This window comes from Canis lupus, chromosome 1, assembly GCF_048164855.1.
Source record: "Canis lupus baileyi chromosome 1, mCanLup2.hap1, whole genome shotgun sequence".
NCBI lineage: Eukaryota > Metazoa > Chordata > Mammalia > Carnivora > Canidae > Canis > Canis lupus.
Window position 1 is genome coordinate 37,254,353 of NC_132838.1, and position 21,587 is coordinate 37,275,939.

At 38.8% G+C, this 21,587-nt stretch overlaps 1 long non-coding RNA gene across 1 annotated transcript in view; it reads left to right on the forward strand.

The window, feature by feature from the left end:
• The window catches only part of LOC140633725 (uncharacterized), a 106,007-nt gene extending 94,307 nt beyond the window's left edge, over positions 1-11,700 (forward strand). Inside the window, exons 6-7 of the long non-coding RNA XR_012031323.1 lie at positions 8,861-8,913; positions 11,399-11,700. This is a non-coding gene — a long non-coding RNA (uncharacterized lncRNA). The remainder of the gene's footprint in view (positions 1-8,860; positions 8,914-11,398) is intronic.
• Positions 11,701-21,587: the final 9,887 nt, after the last annotated feature.

Sequence of the window (21,587 nt, forward strand, 5' to 3'; positions counted from 1 at the left end):
CCATCTGTCACAGCATTGAGACCAACTCTAGCAGAGGAGGGTCCAGTTCTTCTCATTAGCCTTCCTCTTCCAAGCTTCCCCCTAAGAGATATCTGCACAAATCTTGGAGGAGCTGTTCCCAGAACCTATAGGAAGAAATGGATTCAAATGGTTCAAGAATAGCTTGTGGTGAATGATGTGCTGTGCTGCCCCATTGCCTTTCAAGAATAAAGGACTTTGTGTCCAGCTGGTGGGAAGGCTGTGAGATGCCCTGAGCTGTCAGCCTTGTGTGAGAGTTGTTTCAGCTGAAAGAAATGGGCTCACCCAAAGTCACACCTCTTTCCGGGGGCAGCCTGTATTCAGGGACTGACAGTATGGGGGCATATTACCCTGTATCTTGCCCCACTTGGATCAACTCTGGACTGTTGCCGTGCTCTGACTGAGGCTGCTGGTAGCCTTGCATTGCATTCCATTTCTCTCTCTGTACAATCTACTTTCTGTCCTCCATTGGTGTAGCTCCCACTGTTCTGTGCAAGACTGGCCTAGCCTAACATTTTTGCTGGGGATGGCAACAGACACTACTGAGGAAAGAAAATCTAGTTGGGGAGTGGGGGCCTGAGATTATTGGGGTCATATTGTTTCCTGCTGTAAAGGTAAAGTTTGGACCTTGAAAAACAGGGACAATTAAGCTATATGGAGCCAAGAGGGAAGGTTGGGTAGAATGAGTGTTTGGTTGGAGTTGGGGGTAAGGTTAGTGAAGAAAGGAGGGGAAAATGCATCATACATGATGAGAGGCTGAGAGAGAGAGAGAATAAGAGAGAGTCTCTGATATGCCTACTTTCCATTTCCTGGCTCTGGTTGAAGCCCAATGTACCTCCCTGACATGCCTCTGAACCAGAGACCTACTCCTCCTGAATCTCCAGATACACACAAACAAATGAACTGCTCTAAGTTAGCTTGAGGTGGTTACTCTCTTTCAACAAGTCTCCACTAGAAAATTATATCGTATTATTAGCTTTCCAAAGTGTTTTTATATGTATTTTTGAATTAATATGGAGATTAAGAATCTAAGCAAATGTTTTAGATGCACAGAAAGGAAATGAATTGAAATTTGTATTAGACAATGACCCATCGAGAATATTCCAATACTGTATGAACTCTTGGTCTACAAGTGAAGTAGAACTAGGACAGAATTATCATTGTTTTCCTTGCATTCAAATGTCTTTGGAATAGCGAGGATTCCATGAGAATGAAAAAGCTGCTTCATTTTCCCCACTGAGACATTTTACAAAGAGGCAGGTTTGGGAGTGAGGGCCAGAGAGAATAAGAGTGAAATCATACTAACATTATTTACTAAGCATAAATTTATAATTAGAATTCTGATGAGTTTGTCACTTCTAATTTCAAAAATTAATCATCATAGAGAAAAATATTAGTGAGATTTGAGGAAATATATTGTACTGTTATCAAAATAAATATGGGAAGTTATTATAGATGTACCACCATGCAAGTCTGTTTTTGTGGACGGGATGAGATAGCACTGTGCCTGAATTCAGGACATCTGGAGATGTCTGGGCAGGTAACCATGAGAGGAGGAAGGGAATTTATTGGCAGACCAGTGGTTTTCACAGTTAGGGCCCCAGACCAACAGCAGTACCATCCCCTGGGAGCGAGTTGGAAATGCCCATCACCTCATTCCCCACTGTGGGAGATGCTCTAAATCATAGCCTCCTAAAAATAGTATCCTGTAAACCCCATTGACTTTGGATGTCAGTAGCTAGTGTTATTTGATTTTGTTTTCCCAGATTGAAGTGATTTCGTTAGAACAACTTTTAGCCTTGGGTTTTAAGAATAGAGATTGTAAGAGTTCAGTGCCTGCGGCTTCCAGGCCACCTTGTTGCCTCAGCTGCAGGGGGTTTATAGTTTATGGGGTCTGAGGTTTACACTACTCAGATGGTAGAAGATGGGAAACCAAGAAAGGAGAAGGGGAGCAGGAAGTGTAAGTTAGAATCGTATTTTGCCCTCTTGCTTCTAGTTTATACATGCACCCCTTTGAAACATAATACATTTTACTTAATGATGGTAGTGAAAGACCTTTCTGGGCCAAATACTTTAATTACATAATCACATAGTCTTTTAACTAAGTTTGTTTTCTAAACACTTTCTTATTAGAAATTAACTAGAATATACACCCAATACATGGAGTCTATGTATATCTTTGTGACTCATTGAATTTTCTGAATCCGTTTGCTCCTACTCCATAGGCCAGCTGTATTCATTCTGGGTCAAAACCAAAAATCACCAGACTGAACTTAAACTCCAAAAGGTAGCAGTAGGGCTCAGAAAATGTGTATTTATTTCCCTATCTTCTTTAAGTCTTCATGAATATTGTTGAATTTTCTGAAAATTCCTCTATCCAGAGCCATGTCTACTCATTACTCACTTATTAGATGGTCACGGTTGTGTGAGAAAACTTGGCATTAAAATGCTAGCATCTATTATCATAAAGTAAGTGGTGAAACCATTGTTTTCATTGAGTCTCAAAATACTAGTACACTAATAGTAGGATAGCATGTTAATGAATCACCAAATTTATTGAACTTCTAAACAAAAAACCTAAGTCACTATCACCTTGTATTACCAGTTACTTAGCATCACCTGAGAAGGGAAAAATGGCTACTAGATTACAATTAAATATGCACTTTACATCTTTTCCCACTGTCTTTTTATTTTTCCTCTTATGTTGTGTTTATTATACCAAGTGAGTGAGGAAGTGTAAATTTGATTGTTCAGTTCCTAAAATTTGATTAGAATTTGGGTCTCTGGGTGGATGCATGGAACTTGCCACCAAGAGTATAAGCTGATTTGAGTAAGAAATGGGATTTAAGGTCTCTGTCATCATAATCAATGTATTTCATCCACCTCCATCTTGTTCAGGTATTCACGCAGAAAGAGCAAATTCTTACCTGATCCTTGAAACTTCTTGTTATCACCCAACCCTGTGTGATCCCCTGATTTCTCTGCACTTGTATGTACTACTTACTTGACACTAATCAGCTACTCCCCAACATATAATATCTGCTTTGTTCTGACAGCTGGCTTGCAAGCCCCCAGAACCAGGGACACGTTTTTAACCTATGGATGTTAGAGCCGTATATTCTTGTATAAAATGTTAGGAAAAATCTAGACTAGCTTCCCACTCACTTGGGTCAATAAATATTTATTATTTTTAATGTACTATGCTAATAGCTCTCCTCAAAGATTTTCTCATAGCAAGAACAACAAAATGTTTCCCCAAGAATCTCAGAAGCCATGCAATTCAGCAATATTCTAGAGAATGTTGTTCTCTAAGGCATGCTTGAAAAGAAAGCTGTAAAGGGAGAAAAGAATATTACAAAATTAAGCAGAAGTAAATTGTGCCACATCAGAAAAGACTGCATACATAAGTAAAGAAAGCCAGATGGTTTTCTTCAGATATGGAATCTGAAACCAACATGCAGAAAGAATTTTGGTTGTCAGCTCTTCAATTCTAAACTTCACCTTAGAGTACAAGTTAAATTGATGCTTCCAAAAAATTGTTGAGTGCTTTATAATGACTTTGAGTTTGTTTTGGGGGATTAAGCTGATATTTTCCTTATATAGATCACACTTTCCTAGCTCTAGAATAAATCCATACTCTCTCTTTTTAAACAATGTTTCTTTTAGTTTATGTAATCTAGATATTAAATCTTGCTTCATGTCTTACTGTCTATTTTTTCTAGGGTCCAAAGTGTCAGAGTTCCATATTTTTCTGCCTCTGATGTTTTTCTGGGCTCACTACCTGTCCTTTCTTTTCCTATTTATTGTGTGTACTCTTGCTTTCAGTGACTTAAGATATTATGTTATTGAGTTCATTGCTTAGTGTCAATATAATACATGAATATAGTTAAAACCCTGTCGTGGCGGTTGAGCAGTGTATTTTTACTATAAAGTGAGATTTGGTGCTAAAGTTAAACAGTTCTATTAAGACCTTATCTGCATTGGTTATGTAATAATACATATTTGTAGTGTTTAAAATATGACAAATATGGGGATCCCTGGGTGGCGCAGCGGTTTGGCGCCTGCTTTTGGCCCAGGGCGCGATCCTGGAGACCCGGGATCGAATCCCACATCGGGCTCCCGGTGCATGGAGCCTGCTTCTCCCTCTGCCTATGTCTCTACCTCTCTCTCTCTCTGTGTGACTATCATAAATAAATAAAAATTTTTTAAAAATAAAAAATGAAAAATATTTGTAACTCTTGAGAATTCCAATGATGCCAATGATGTTAAGTATATAGAAACTCTCTGTCCATAAGTTGGCAATAGACTTTGAAGAATATTCTTTAGTATCTGTGATGTGCATCCTTTTGCAGTCCTACCACTCATTTTATTGTGATACCAGATGTAGTTCTTAAATCTGGTTACTGGCATTTAGGGTGATGTCCCTCCATTCCCGAGGAGAATGCCACCTCCTTATCTCAAAGACACATTTGCACCAAGGGAAGTCACTGAGGCTTTTCAAATGAATCAGAGCTAGTAATTCATTACTCAGGTCTCCATTACAGAAATCTTAAAGGTGTTAAGTATCTCCAGAGGTAATGTGGCTGCCTAAGTGTCAATAACTAAATGTCTACAGGCCCCTAGGGAATCAATGTATGGGCTTCAGAGAGCCTAGAAACCCTCTGAAGTATTAGATATTTGTGCATTTGTTCATTTTTTTCTAGGTAGCATGAGCATTCTATCAAATTTGTGACAAGGTTAAGAATCATGACCCGAAAGGGAGGCAGCTTTGGAAAACTGGAGACTTCAGTGTAAAAACCTGTGTTTAAGTCATTGATGTAAGAATGTTAGATGATAATGACCCCTGGGAAGCTGATTGATTGTGCCATTTACCTTCCAAACAACTCCATATTTTATCACTTGCCATTGTTTTGAAACTTACCAGCACCCAAATGTGGCATTTGTTTTTCAATTCATTCATTCATTCATTCTATATGGAAAAGGCTGTGATTTGTTGCAAAGCATAATTATATAGCCAATTTAAAGGAAGGCCAAATAATTTTCAAAACCAAAATTTTAAATTTAATGGCCTGGGCCAAAGATTTAGTTATTTTTTGGAGATCTTAAATGTATTAGGGGGGAAGACTGCTTTTCCTCTTTGCTCTTCTCTTTTTCCTTTTGTGGCCTTTCCCCTCTTTTACTTTTTTTTTCTTTTCTTTCTTCTGATATTCTTGTTTTGAAGTGATCTTTCCAGTGGAACTGGATGAATGAGACCTTTTCCTTTTTTTTTTTTTTTTAACTTGACTCATCAACATCCAGGATCCTCAGTCAAGGGTGGCATAGAGGGGAAGAAAAAGATACTACCACCCCTCTAAGCCATGCAAGCCAGTTCAGAAAGAATGTGCTGGACTTAGAAAAGGTTTCTGGAAAAAGACTGTTGGCAGTTGTGCTAGCCCTTGTGTCAAGAAGTACATTGGAAAATTCCCTACATGTGTTCAAGATGGTCTGGATAAAGAATCCAATCTCCAGGCAGAGGGATGCAGTGGAAGTTATTTTTGGATATTAATTGGTTTTACATTTGATAAGAAATAAAGGCTCAGTGAAACCCTCCTGGCTATCTTTTGATGCTCTGGATTTTCCAGCTCAGTGCAATAAGTAAGAGTTAGAGCACCATCTTACCTAGAGAGGGCAAAACCCCATTTTGTACAGGCTTTGGAACATTAGAATTTTTAAGGCTAAAGTATTCTGATGGGCCTGTGCTGTGATTTCCTCCCTCAACCTCAACCTCCTGTTACTTCTTCTTCCTCATGCCTACACAAGATGAGAAAGCTCTTGAAAAGAACCCTGAATTTACCCAGTAAAATTATAAGATAGTTACTCAAACAAAGAAGCAACCCAGTTCAAACTCCTATCACATGTGAATTTATTCTAAAATATCTTCAGATTTGGCTGTTTTAAGATTTGCTTAAACAATACCAAATAGACTGAAATGTAGGCTATACATTAAGGCTTTTAAGGCATGGAGGATGATTCCTAGGGATCTCCGTGTAGGAGAATAGTGAAGATTCTGGGATATCAGATAGAAACCCCCAGGCTGGGTAGATGAATACAGACAGGCACACTTCTTCTTGGCCAATGTCCTCCAGATGTCCATGGAGCAAAGAGCTACATCCTTGTGCATCTTCCTCAACTGAACTCACACTAGTCTTCAAAGAGGGTTTGAATTGCCCTTTCACTGATTCCTTCCTAAGTGTCTGGAACCAGAACAGAGAGTATTTGGAATAAGTGCTGGTATAACACAGGGTCTTTTTGGTAAGCCTTTCTTTAGAAAGTAACTCAGATAAATGCTCCTTCCTTCCATAATGCTAGGCTTCTGTTGACAATCTCTATCCTATTCTAACCCTTCCCATGCAGAGTTAACCCTTTGCTACTCACTGTTTTCACACTCTCCCTCAGGACACACCAAACTGATCAAAGACCTTACTCAGTCCTAATGTGCCTTTTCAGTCCAGTCCTTGGGTATCTTGGTTGGATGTCAGTGAGCTTTTATCTGCTCTTACAAGTCCTGTCTTCTCATGGCTGAATGGGGCCTTCTCATCCCAGGTAAGATGGGGTGGAGATGATGGAAGATTCTTCAACTCTTGTTCTACCTCTGTCCAAAAACATATCTGTGGTCTTATTTGCTCCTGAATTTTTTGACACAAACAGTATGATAATAATGAGAATTAATTTTTTTCTTTCAATACTCTACCAAATTTCATTTACATAAGAACTCTATAATCCTGCTTTTAACAAATATTAGTCATACTTTTTATGAAATAAAAAATCAATTTTTAATATATAAAAGTACATGATTCTCTCTTTTTTTTAGATGTCTCTCCCCCTTACCTCTCCTCTTGATGAAGCCATATATTGACAATGTTTCTACAGTTCAGATAAATGGCACTTTCTTCTCAAATTTCTTTCTAATCCTCAAGATTCCCTTTTATCCAGAGAAAGGGGTTTTGGTGCTTCCTCTCCAATTAGAAATTATGATGGCCAAGGATTCTTTAGATACGAGGCCAAGGATTCTATCAAAGATGATGTATTGGGGTTTTAAATATCTTTGCCTTTGAAATCTTGGTCTTCAGTTTCCACTTAACTTTTCTAAAGTGGATTTATGGTTCAGAAATTGAGAATTAGAACCAAGTCTTGAAATATATTCAGAGCTTGAAGGGAATCTGTTGTGATAATTAGTGTGATCCAGCCATTAGCTAGACCTGTCCTCATGGTGCATATTCCCTTAAGGTAGAATTTAATCAACTTTGCTGGATCTACACAATACCTAGTGATACATCTATATGAACAGGTAAGTGCTCCCAGACCTTTTTCAAATAGATTAAAAAACTACCTTGTTTCACAATCTCTAGAGGTGTATGTAACGGTGATGATTTACAAAGTTATAGGAAAAGACAGATTGATAAGAAGTAATTGGTCCTAAGTCGACAAAGTACTTGGGAAAGGTAGACAAAGGATTTGGCCATCCAGGCAGTGAGTTAAAGAAATACAACACTGAGTATGTATGTTATAAAGTAGACATCTTTGTCATTTTGTATAAAGCCTACAGAATATTTGCATAACTTCATTTCATTTTTGGTGAATGTTTAAAAATGCACATTTAAACAAAAGAAATGTAGTTAATTTTACATTTTTTCCAGTTTTTCAACTTGCCATGTACAATGACTATGTATGATTATTGTGTTGTGAATGAGTCATTGTGTCAAACTAAAAGAATTTCTGATATTAAAATTTCATTTTTGTCCTAAGAAATCTAATCAAAGTAATAGTAACATATTCTCACAAAGGGTAGTCTATGATATGATGGAGTACATTATTTACATGTTACAATATAACAATCAGAAGACCATTACACTTCATAGAATACTATGCCCAATGACAATACCTGTGATAATTGCAGCCATGAGCACTGGGGGAAGAAGGTGTATGAATCATTGAACAGACATTATTGTCATTAATAATAAACACTGGAAATAAGGCATTAAGGTTTTCATCATGACTGCTCCTGCTCAGACTATAGATTTATTTTCAGAGTTTGAATTGATGACTATATAAAACTAGGAACCCATGCACAGAAATAACAAAATGTAAGTTAATATATTACAGAAGCTTTGAAAGCCAGTCCTTACTAATTGTTGTAATGGATAGATATTTACATTTAATGGTTAACTGCTGAAATAATTAGGTAGTATTTTCCAAACAATGATGTGGAGCTTTAATGATTTCTATACACTCCCTTTGGAGCTGCTTTTGGTTACAAGTGGGAGGTGGATATAGTGGTTGAATGCCTTTTCCTTCTAATTTCCTATTCAAATGCTAGACTACCTTTGAGACATATTTAAGACTTTCTTTCCAGAATGCTTTCTTTGGTTCCTAGACCCTCTGTTCTCTCAATTCCCAAACTGTTTATTTGGAGGCTGCCTTTTGGTACTTAGGCACATATAGTCCGACACTGATGGACTTCTCCATAAATATTATAAGTTTATTGAGGTCAGAGACTGTGCATTATGTTAGTTTTTATTTTCCAGGGCACATGGCATTGTATACATGGCAGGCACTCAATAAAAATTTGCTGAATTATGTGCAAATAATGTTATCATAGCATTTTTGACCTTATGAGACATTCAGAAATCATTTAATTCAAGTCTCAGTTTTGTAGATGAGGAAAATGAATCCAACAGAAGTTATGTTCTTGATCAAGGTTATATGACTAACGTATAATTTAAAAATAATCCAAGCACTTTATTTGCTTAGGCAGTAGATGTCTCATTCATATTCTTACTTACCCTGTTTGTTTTCCTAACAGACTTCCCTTTTCACAGACAATGCAAAATTTCACCTCATCCCAATACTGCTGGGGTAAGTGAAAATTTGGCATATTTGATAGTTCTCTTTGCAGCTCTGATGCTGTGGTTAATATGCACAAACACATTCGCCAATGCTTGTAAACTTTCTTTTTTAACTTGACAGTTACAGGTTTCATCGCCCAACCTCTATCCTTGGTCCCAATCAGAATTATTGCATCCCTCTGGTCAAAAACAGCTGTGTTTCTGCTCCAGTTTTGTTACTTACTACAATCAGACCTGTACTGTGGTTTGATGAATAGATGTTTATCTCTCATATTATTCTGGGGTTGTTTGAGGGTGAGGGATTCATATAATAATCACCTTGACTTCTCCATATCACCTAGCTCTGTGCTTTGAGTATAGTAAGAGCTTCAGAAATGCTGAAAAAAGGTTTTCCAGTCTAACATGATTTAATGATGATTATAAGAATCTGTCCCTGAGAAATCGTTTTGTATGAAAATGCTAACCAAATCATGTTGCTCATTATTAAAAAACAATTATGATATATTACATGTCAACACAAACCAACCAACCAGTTTCCTAAAATGTAATTAAAGCCCAGTAAAATATCTAGTTAGAATTAACTACCAGGTTAGGAGTAAAAAGCTTAGCCATTTCATATTATAATAGTGATGGATTGGGACAGATGGCAGCTACACTTGTGTTAAACTTGTAGAATCACTATACTGAACACTTGAAACGAACATTGTGTTTCCACTATACTCAAAAAAAAAAAAAAAAAGCTTAAACCATCTCTTCCTGATCACTGGACACTTAGTAAGGCTGTGCACAATGTTTTGTATGCAGTAACATGTATAGTTTTAATTCCATGTCATAAATATTATGTTTGTGATAAGGTATAAAATGGATACACAGCAATAAATATAGTTGTTAGGGAAAAAAACAAATACAAATTTACAATAAAAAGTTCACTTCTTATAATGAACTTGTCATTTGCAGCTTGAAGAAAGTTGAGAATAGAATTGGAAAGAACAGTTGAAGCCATTTTTTGTCAAGAGTTACAGAAGGAGATAATGTGAGGCATTGGTGTGACTGGGTGACAAAGGGGCAACTTTATGCAAATATCAGACTCAGAGGAAACTGGTAAAGGGGCACCACCTTTCTGATACTGAAATAAATCTTCAGGGAACTCACTGAGACTTTAGGATGCAAAAACACTAAAATAAATAGCCAATTTTGCTTTTTTTAAAAGAGGAAAAGTTTTTAACCAGGATTCTTGTCATATTCCACTATATACCAGCATGTTTGTCATCTCATCTGCATGACTCCTTGCGCCATGGTCCTCTCTTAGGATCTACTCTTTCAGCATCGGCAACAGTAGGGACACTCCCATGACCTTTAAATTCCTGTTTTTTAGATGTAATTTAAGACTTTTATCTGCACATCCTATCGTTAATAATGCCGTACTGAGTTTTAACAACCTAAGTATATTTTTTTTCCTTTATCAGAAATGACAGGAAAACATTGTATTTAAAGATACATGTGTTTTATGAAGTTTGCATATTAAAATCTAAGAAATGGCTAATATAGGATATAGTCTGTGGAAATATATATGATAAGATCTCAGTTTGCTTTTTTCCTCTTCAAGGGGCATACCATTCTTCCAAGGGAATAAAATTCTCAAGTCATTAAAAGTATTTATTGGGCGCCTAGAGTGTTTATAGCACTGTCAAGAGCATTGTAGAGGCAACGTAGACAGATCAGATAATAATAATGAGATAAGGTCTGTTCAAAATCAGCAGCACAAACCCATGGGAAAGGATTATAAATAAGCAAGGTACAGGAGTCTAGAGGAGTGGGGTTCTGTGTCATAGAGGGAATAGTAACACCTAGAAAGAATTGGTGGCATCTTCAGGGTAAAGGTAGAAATTGGGTATGGGTATGAACAAGTTGGCCCTCTTATTTAAAGGCATATTTATTCTTTATATGGAGAAGTATTCCCATAGGGAATAGGGAGTAGGGGAGAGGGTGATTCTATCTGGGAGTTAGATATTCAGTAGTAGAGAATGGCTTGCACTAAGGTGGTTCTTTGAGAACTGTAGCATATTAGAGATAGTGCTTTTAATCTGAGGCTTCGATGTAGAGAAAATTCAAAGGCCCTGTTGTTATGAAGCTTTCTGTCTTCAGTTCCTTGAAAGAGGGGAGATAGGAAATGGGGTCAGAAACACATCAAAACTAATACTAATTAAGCATTCATTTGGGAACTGAAATTCTTGCAAGGGACTCTGCCTTAAGGCAGCATGGAGTGTGTAAGTCCAGATTTTTAGGGTATAGGAACTAAACAAAATTATAGCTAGCACCTACTATCTGAGGTGAATATCTGTTGTTTGCTGCCTAGCATTCACTGCCCCCTCCTTAATTTCTTTTGGTCACACCCCTCATTCTCAGCCATCAAGGGTATGGTTTTGACCTCACTGCTGTCTCCAGCAATGGGTCATGACTGTCTTGAGTCTTATCAGTGTATTTCTTTCTTTCAGTTGATTGACTGGATCAAGGATAGTCATGTCATACCAGTGGACAGAATTCAATGTGAGATGTTTATAGGGGAAGCCACCAAGGAGAAATTTCTACAGGAAAGAAAGAAGCTTCTTTTCTTTCTTCTTTGGACAATGTAAGGAAGTAGGGTCCAGGGATCCCTGGGTGGCAGCGGTTTGGCGCCTGCCTTTGGCCCGGGGCGCGATCCTGGAGACCCGGGATCGAATCCCACGTCAGGCTCTCGCTGCCTGGAGCCTGCTTCTCCCTCTGCCTGTGTCTCTGCCTCTCTCTCTCTCTCTCTCTCTCTCTGTGACTATCATAAATAAATAAATAAATAAATAAATAAATAAATAAATTATTTAAAAAAAAAAAAAAAGAAAGTAGGGTCCAGAACTGACACTGTGACTTCTGTTGTTGCTTTTTGTGGTTTATTCTGTTTTCATTTGCTTTTGATTTGCTTCGGCTTCCTAAGAAGAAAACTTAGAGCTCTTGGAGGATAGAGTGGATGCCTCAGGGTGGGTCAGGGGTGGGCTGTGATAAAACAGATACTAGCAGAATACAGAGATGGAGAAACCAGGCCCTTGATGACAGTGTCAGGGCTACTGGATCAAGCTTTACCCTGAAGCTGGCCCCTATAGGGATAAAGAATATTCTGACACTGTCATATTATAAGTCTCCTAGTTATTGTTTTGGCATGATTATGTGTATGTGTATGCACACGTGTATTGAATGTGGGGGTGAGCACAGCAAGGGCTAACCAACTTTGTAATAGGACAATTGTAACAATGAGCATGGAATGGGTCAGAACAGAGTGAGTCTACGTCATCTTAAGCAATAAAATGACCTACCATCAGGGTCCAAATACCAAAATTATCTTGGAAAATCCAAGTGAAGTAAGTGAAAGATTCTCAATTAACAATAGTTCAAAACCACCTGAATCAAGAGAAATACACAAAAATCAATATTTCTCTATACCAGGAACAACTGGTAAGCAAATATAATGGAAAAAAATTCCACTTATAATTGCACCCCAAACCCATTAACTAATTATGAGCCAATATAAAAAGGTTTTATATGAAGAAAATTACAGAAGCTTGAGAAAGACATAAAGAACATTGGGGGTACCTTTTAGCTAGATGGAAGGAGTCACTATTGGAAAGGTATCAATTCTTCTTAAATAAATATTGTAACACTATTACAATTTATATTTATATGATTTTTTAAAGCTTAAATGATTCTAAAGTCTTTAGGAAGAATTTATTTGTGAGAATAGGTGTTTTAGAAATTGTTATTTTTGTCTAAATCTCAAAGAGGGTCTCTTCTTGCCTGGACCCACATTAACTGAGTCTTTTTATAGAGCTATAAGTATAAATGTCAGAACTTTGAGATAGACATCAGTTTGAAGGGTTTTTCAACAAAGATATTTGATTTTTCTCCCCAATATAATATTAAGTTAAAATAAAATATCACCTGAATTGATTTCTCAGTCCTCTATTGATGGTAACCGTTTCTAGGAATCCCATTCAATGTTCTAGAGGAACTAGGGATTTATTCCTCCATCTTATGTGGGACAATAGTCACAGCCTTTCCTCCAGAGGGACATACCCATCTCTTTAGAGGCCAAACAGGCATTTAGTGATATCATCAATTACAATGTTTCTTTCTCTTTTGAACACTGAAGTACAATTCCTCAGTCCTCCAAAAAAAGAAAGGTGAAGTTGCACAGACTCAAAATTTTTGTGAAAAGATGCAGCCTGAGAAGAGATTATACTTTGTCTCTCTTTCTCTTACTAAGATTTGTATAATTCATCTCATGAGAATAGAATGATGGCCTCAGCCTGGCTGCATTCTGCTCCATGAGTGACATACTGTCACAAGCAAAGAAGGTACTTTCACATTCATGTTCACACTTCATATTCATTCAGCAGATGTTTACAGCATCAATTATCAAAGAAGTACAAATTAAATCAAGGAGACAACCAGCTTTGGATAGATAGGTGGTGCATACTGGAAAGCTTTAAAGTTGCTGATGGGTACATACTAGAAAGTGAACATGCATATCAGTGAAAGAATCACAGCTTCATACTGGAAGTATGCATGCATAATGGTGCAACCTTTCATTTTTTTTTTTAATTGGAGTTCGATTTGCCAACATATAGCGTAACACCCAGTGCTCATCCCATCAAGTGTCCCCCTCAGTGCCCGTCACTCAGTCACCCCCACCCCCTGCCCACCTCCCCTTCCACCATCCCTTGTTCATTTCCCAGAGTTAGGAGTCTCTCATGTTCTGTCTTCCTTTCTGATATTTCCCACTCATTTTCTCTCCTTTCCCCTTTATTCCCTTTCACATTTTTTATATTCCCCAAATGAATGAGACCATATAATGTTTGTCCTTCTCTGATTGACTTATTTCACTCAGGATAATATCCTCCAGTTCCATCCACATCGAAGCAAATGGTGGGTATTTGTCGTTTCTAAAGGCCGAGTACTATTCCATTGTATACATAGACCACATCTTCTTTATCCCTTCATCTTTCGATGGCTCCTTCCACAGTTTGGCTATTGTGGACATTGCTGCTATAAACATCAGGGTGCAGGTGTCCCGGCGTTTCACTGCATCTGTATTTTGGGGTAAATCCCAAGCACAGATCTATTTTTAACTCTTTGAGGAACCTCCACACAGTTTTCCAGAGTGGCTGCACCAGTTCACATTCCCACCAACAGTGCAAGAGGGTTCTCCTTCCTCCACATCCTCTCAAACATTTGTTGTTTCCCACCTTGTTAATTTTCCCCATTCTCACGGGTGTGAGGTGGTATCTCATTGTGGTTTTGATTTGTATTTCCCTAATGGCAAGTGATGAGGAGCATTTTCTCATGTGCTTGTTGGCCATGTCTATGTCTTCCTCTGTGAGATCTCTGTTCATGTCTTTTACCCATTTCATGATTGGATTGTTTGTTTCTTTGCTGTTAAGTTTAAGAAGTTCTTTATAGATCTTGGATACTAGCCCTTTATCTGATATGTCATTTGCAAATATCTTCTCCCATTCTGGAGGTTGTCTTTTAGTTTTGTTGACTGTTTCTTTTGCTGTGCAAAAGCTTCTTATCTTGATGAAGTCCCAAATAATTCATTTTTGCTTTTGTTTCTCTTGCCTTCATGGTTGTATCTTGCAAGAAGTTGCTGTGGCCAAGTTCACAAAGGGTGTTGCCTGTGTTCTCCTCTAGGATTTTGATGGAATCTTGTCTTACATTTAGATCTTTCATCCATTTTGAGTTTATCTTTGTGTATGGTATAAGAGAATGGTCTAGTTTCACTCTTCTGCATGTCCAGTTTTCTCAGCACCATTTATTGAAGAGACTGTCTTTTTTTCCAGTGATAGTCTTTGCTGCTTTATCTAATATTAGTTGACCATAGAGCTTAGGGTCCATTTCTGGGCTCTCTATTCTGTTCCATTGATCTATGTGTCTGTTTCTGTGCCAGTACCACACTGTCTTGATGATCACAGCTTTGTGGTACAAAGCTGAGTACAACCTGAAATCTGTAGTACAACCTGAAATCTGGCATTGTGATGCCCCCAGCTATGGTTTTCTTTTTCAATATTCCCCTGGCTATTCAGGGTCTTTTCTGATTCCACACAAATCTTAAGATGATTTGTTCCAACTCTCTGAAGAAAGTCCATGGTATTTTGATAGGGATTGCATTAAATGTGTAAGTTGCCCTGAATAGCATTGACATTTTCACAATATTAATTCTTCCAATCCATGAGCATGGCATATTTTTCCATCTCTTTGTGTCTTCCGCAATTTCTTTTAGAAGTGTTCCATAGTTTTTAGGGTATAGATCCTTTACCTCTTTGGTTAGGTTTATTCCTAGGTATCTTAAGCTTTTGGGTGCAATTGTAAATGGGACTGACTCCTTAATTTCTCTTTCTTCAGTCTCATTGTGAGTGTATAGAAATGCCACTTCTGGGCATTGATTTTGTATCTTGCCACACTGCCAAATTGCTCTATGAGTTCTAGGAATCTTGGGGTGGAGTCTTTTAATTTTTCTATGTACAGTATCATGTCATCTGAGAAAAGTGAGAGTTTGACTTCTTCTTTGCCAAAAGAACTCAAATACAAAAGCTAACTTTGCATCTAAAGGATCTGGGGGAAAAACAGCAAATAGATCCTACACCCAGCAGAAGAAGAGAGTTAATAAAGACTTGAGCAGAACTCAATGAAATAAAGACCAGAAGAACTGTGGAACAGATTAACAAAACCAGGAGTTGGTTCTTTGAAAGAATTAATAAGATAGATAAACCATTAGCCAACCTTATTAAAAAGAAGAGAGAAAAGACTCAAATTAATAAAATCATGAATGAGAAAGGAGAGATCACCACCAATGCCAAGGAAATATAAATGATCTTAAAAACTTATTATGAGCAGCTATACACCAATAAATTTGGCAATCTAGAAGAAATGGACGCATTACTGGAAAACCACAAACTACCAAAACTGGAACAGGAAGAAATAGAAAACCTGAACAAGCCGACAACCAGGGAGGAAATGGAAGCAGTCATCAAAAACCTCCCAAGACACAAAAGTCCAGGGCCAGGGGAATTCTATCAAACGTTTAAAGAAGAAACCATACCTATTCTACTAAAGCTGTCCAGAAAGATAGAAAGAGATGGAATACTTCCAAACTCATTCTATGAGGCCAGCATCACCTTAATTCCAAAACCAGACAAAGACCCCACCAAAAAGGAGAATTATAGACCAATATCCCTGATGAACATGGATGCAAAAATTCTCAACAAGATACTAGCCAATAGGATCCAACAATACCTTAAGAAGATTATTCACCATGACCAAGTGGGATTTATCCTCGGGATGCAAGCCTGGTTCAACACTCGTAAAGCAATCAATGTGATTCATCATATCAACAAGAGAAAAAACAAGAACCATATGATCCTCTCAATAGATGCAGAGAAAGCATTCGACAAAATACAACATCCATTCCTGATCAAAACACTTCAAAGTGTATAGAGGGAACATTCCTCAGCATCTTAAAAGTCATCTATGAAAAGCCCACAGAAAATATCATTCTCAATGGGGAAATACTGGGAGCCTTTCCCCTAAGATCAGGAACAAGACAGGGATGTCCACTGTCACCACTGCTATTCAACATAGTACTAGAAGTCCTAGCCTCAGCAATAAGGCAAAAAAAAGAAGTCAAAGGTGCAACCTTTCTGATAAGCAATCCAACAATACACATTAAGATATTTTAAAGTGTTCATGTCTCCCCCAGTAATTTCACTTCTTTTTCCTAAAAAAATATTTTATTTGAGAGAGAGAGAGAGAGAATGGGCAATAGAGTACAAATGGTGAGGAGAGGCAGAAGGAGAGAGAAGAGGAGACTCCCCACTGAGCAAGAAGCCTGACTTCACATGTGGGGGAGGAATGGGGGCTTGGGCTCCAGGACAGGAAACTGGGATCATGACTTGAGCCAAAGGCAGACACCTCACCAACTGAGCCATCCAAGTTCCCCAGTAATTTCACATCTAATAATGTCTCCCATGTAATAGGATATACACTCAAAGATTGACAAAGGCTTATTTTCCTCATATTAAAGTCAAAAACTCCGGAAAAAGAGACATTAAACATTTTTAAATGGGAAAAAGGTCATTAGGAAATAACATGAAGCCCTTAAAAATCAAAACATATTTTTCCTGCACATTGTATAATTTTTAAATTGAGCTCTAACACATATGAAGTGCACCAATCTTAAATCCAAAATTCAATAACTTTTATATACATTCATAACCACCATCCTGATTGAGAGTACCCTTGGCACATCAGAGAACTCTCATATTGCCTCTTACTTAGTATCACTCCTCAAAGGTAGCTGCCATTTTTGTTTACATTGATTACAATTTCCCTGTTCTCTAACTTTTGTAGAGAGTTGTACATTACACACTCTTCTGTGCCTCCTTTCTATGATGCTGAATGTAATTATAGTTCATTCATTTTCATCGATGCACACTGTTTCATTTTATGAATATATCAAAAATCGTTCATCCAACCTATTGAGGGATATTTGAGTTGTTTCCAGTTTGGAGTTATCGTGAGTGAAGTTTCATCTTTTTTTTTTTTTTTTTCAAATTGTATTTCTGAAGAGTAATGATGTAAAAAAGATGTTAACATAAAGTGTTAATTTTAAAAAACTTGGAAATGTGCATCTGATAAAATGTGGTATCAGTTTGAAAAACTAAGCTGCTTAGAAAAAGAGATTAGAAAGAAATGCAGGAAATAATTGACAGTGGCTTATTCCAATGGTAGTACTACTACAGATAGGATTGTGCATGAAAAGTATATTAAAATGGGACTCTATTTCAGTTTTGAGAAAAGGTGCCCCAAATATGAGTACAGGTGGATTCAGGGCTGTTGGTATCCTGCATTTTGGCTATTAAGGTATTGAAGATGAAATGCCTTAGAAGTTTGCAAATATGCAAGAGAACTTGATCAGGGAGAGGAATTTCCTGCAGCAGAGGAGTTTTTTCTTCAAACCTCAAGATAGAAGATTATTAAAGAACACTTGAAAGACCTCCTGCATATCACCATTGTTTCAGGCAGTATCAGACAGTATCAGACAGAAGTTGAAGGAATCTACAGGTGAGTAGCTGTGGCTCAAATTGACAGAGTTGGCATGGGATAGGGACAGGGTTGCACTGAGAGTTGGGTTCGTAAGTACCAATGGCAGGGCAAGGATGCTCCTATATCTTGCTTAATGGGCTACCCTGGGGACATTGGTGGTGACTTATATCCTCTACTTGAAGGGTAGCTGGAGGAGGAGACTGCTGGATTCTTAAGAGGTTATGGGAAGAAAAGTTAGTGGCCAGCTCAAGGAAACTCATTGCCTGTATAAAAAGCACAGTCTAGTGATTCTAGTGAGGTCTCCCCTCACTAGAACCCATGAAGAGTACTGCTGAGGCAAAGATCAACTTTCCTCACCCACCAGATGTGGAAGAAACCATCACCAATGGCACTGGGATCACTCAGGGCAGGCTTTTCTGGACTCTCCTCCCACCTTCCGCTTCTCTGATTTTATTTTATTTATTATTATTTTTAAAGATTTTTATTTTTATTTATTCATGAGAGAAACACAGAGGGAGGTAGAGACAAAAGCACAGGAAGAAGCAGGCTCTCAGTGGGGAGCCTGATGCAGGACTGGATCCCAGGACTCTGGGATCATGACCTGAGCCAAAGGCAGACAAACACTCAACCACTGGCCACCCAGATGCCCCTGCCTCTGATTTTAGAGGCACCAGACAATGCAGCCAGTGGAGGATGGGAATGTGAGGGCTGGAAGCAAAAGAAAGGAGTCAACCACCTTCTCCCATCACTATAGGCAGAAGAAAGGAGCTTTATATATTTCAAAACCTTAGGATTTTTATTATTACACAGACCTATGCACTTAAATTACTGCAATGAGGTGATTTTTATGACTAACAGTGACAAGGACCCATTTTTATTATTTAAGAATGAAAATAAATATCATAAAACCTGCCTTAAATTTCACCAGGGGAGTTGAGAGGAAGCAGGCACAGAGATTAACCTACATAGGCAATAAGGAGAAGAATAAAGTGATATTCAGACTGTACTTTTGAGATTCCTGTTGACACTTCAGTATGTTTTCCAGATTTTATGCAATAGTACTAGTTAATTTTTAAATAAAAAATGAGTTAAAAATAATAAAAGAGAATGAAATACAAAGTATGGACACATAGAAACAAAGAGAGGGTTAACCAAACGTGGCAATGTCCTCTGCAACAGCATTTGTCATATTTTATGGCTACCTAACTTCTAATGTTTGAGAAATTTCTCATATTAAGGGCAGCCCTGGTGGCGCAGCAGTTTAGCACTGCCTGCAGCCCGGAGTGTGATCCTGGAGACCTGGCATCAAGTCCCGCATTGGGCTCCCTGCATGGAGCCTGCTTCTCCCTCTGCCTCTCTCTCTCTCTCTCTCTCTGTATAAATAAATAAAATCTTTTAAAAATTTCTCATATTAAGATATATGAGAAAGGTATAAACACTTTCCCAGTGAAATTCACTTTCCCAGCCTTTCTTGTAGTTAGGGTACAGTCAGGGGACCTCAGCTTCACCAATCAAATGCATCCATATGAAATCTTGCATTAGAAGAATGTAATTTGAGGAAGCAAGTCCTCAGCAAATTCCAATTACTCTGGCATGAAAGGTAGTGGAATTGTTTTGTTTTCCCTAGAATCAGTGGGTGAGTCTCCTGTGCTCAGCATCAGCAGTGTGGGCAGCAGTGTCTGTGTCCAGCAGGGACAGAAGCAAGGCATCATCTTCTCCCATGGTGTGATTGGTATTGCCCTTGGCTTGTAGTCTCCAAGCCTCTGGCCTTTTGAAGATTGAATAAACTAACTCATGTCATCTCACAAGTAGTTCTACTGCTTAAGCTAGCTAAATTAGATTCTTTTATTTTTAACTAGAGGAGGGGATGCCCTGGACAAAGTATCCTTCACTCTTCTCTCCATGGAAACGTATGCATTGAATTACCAAAGCTTGGTGCTATTGAAACATTTAACAAACTCCCTTGCTCATGAGACAGTTTCATGATTATCACTTGTGTCTGCTGGGAGAAAATGCACAGAAAATGCTGATGTGTTCTAGGCATTAAAACAGTTATGTTTCTCATTTTTAATTCACAAATTATAATTCTGGTTTATGCACAAGTCTTTTGTGAGCTTGCTTTATTACGAATTAGTACTAAGATACAGATTTAGCCTCTGTATGCTGACAAAATCAAATTGCTAAATTTAAAAGCTAGGATTGCAAATTGGGCCTTGTAATATTTTTTCTTTGAATTAGTTGACCTCTTGTCAAGACACAACCGTGCTTATTTCTTGGTGACACTTTGATATTGCCATGAGATTTTCCTTTCAATATTTACAGTTATTTATACAAGCTCAAGAAGAATTACTTGTGTGACCTTTTCTGATCATGTTGAATATATCAATAAAATATGCTTTTAAAAAGGATAGAGCAGTTCACCTTTAACAGCAATTTCTACATAATGCTTTAAAGTTTCAATTTCAGATGCGGAGGGGCAAGATGGTGGAAGAGTAGGGTCCCCAAGTCACCTGTCCCCAACAAATTACCTAGATAACCTTCAAATCATCCTGAAAATCTACGAATTCGGCCTGAGATTTAAAGACAGAACAGCTGGAATGCTACAGTGAGAAGAGTTTGCGCTTCTATCAAGGTAGGAAGACGGGGTAAAAAGAAATAAAGAAACCAAAGGCCTCCAAGGGGGAGGGGCCCGCGAGGAGCCGGGCTGAGGCCGGGGCAAGTGTCCACAGGCGAGCAGGCGAGCCCCGTCCCGGAGGAGCAGGAGCTGCACCAACCTTCCCGGGCGGAAAGGGGCTCGCAGGGAGTTGGAGCAGGACCCAGGAGGGCGAGGATGCCCTCGGGCTCCCGGGGACACTAACAGACACCTGCGGGCCCAGGAGAGTGCGCCGAGCTCCCTAAGGGCTGCAGCGCGCACACGCATTGACCCAGGACAGCTCGGAGGGGTTCAGGCAGAGGAAGAGGCTCCGCGCGGAAGGGGCTGCGGGGCAGGAGCACGAATCCAACAGCGCAGGCTGCGGAGCACAGGGCGCCGGGACACAGCCCAGGATTCAACCTCCCCCCGGGACAGGCAGAGGCCGGGAGGGCACAGGACCGCAAGGACGCTCCTGCCCCAGCTGAGCAGATCAGCGGCCCCGCCCCGGAGCCTCCAGGCCCTGCAGACGGAGTGCTCTGGAGTTACTGCGGGGGCTGAATCCAGGGCTCCAGAGCTGGCCCCGCCACTGGGGCTGTTCCTCCTGGGGCCTCACAGGGTAAACAACCCCCACTGAGCCCTACACCAGGCAGGGGGCACAGCAGCTCCCCCAAGTGCTAACACCTGAAAATCAGCACAACAGGCCCCTCCGTCAGAAGACCAGCTAGACGGACAAGTTCCAGGGGAAGACAAGGGACTTAAAGTATACAGAATCGGAAGATACTCCCCCGTGTTTTTTTTTTATTATTATTATTATTATTATTTTTTTGCTTTTTGATTTCTGTTTGCTTCCCTCCAACCTTTTTTTCCCTTTCTTTCTTTTTCTTTCTCTTTTTCTTCCTTTTTTCTTTTTTCTTTCTTTTTTTCTT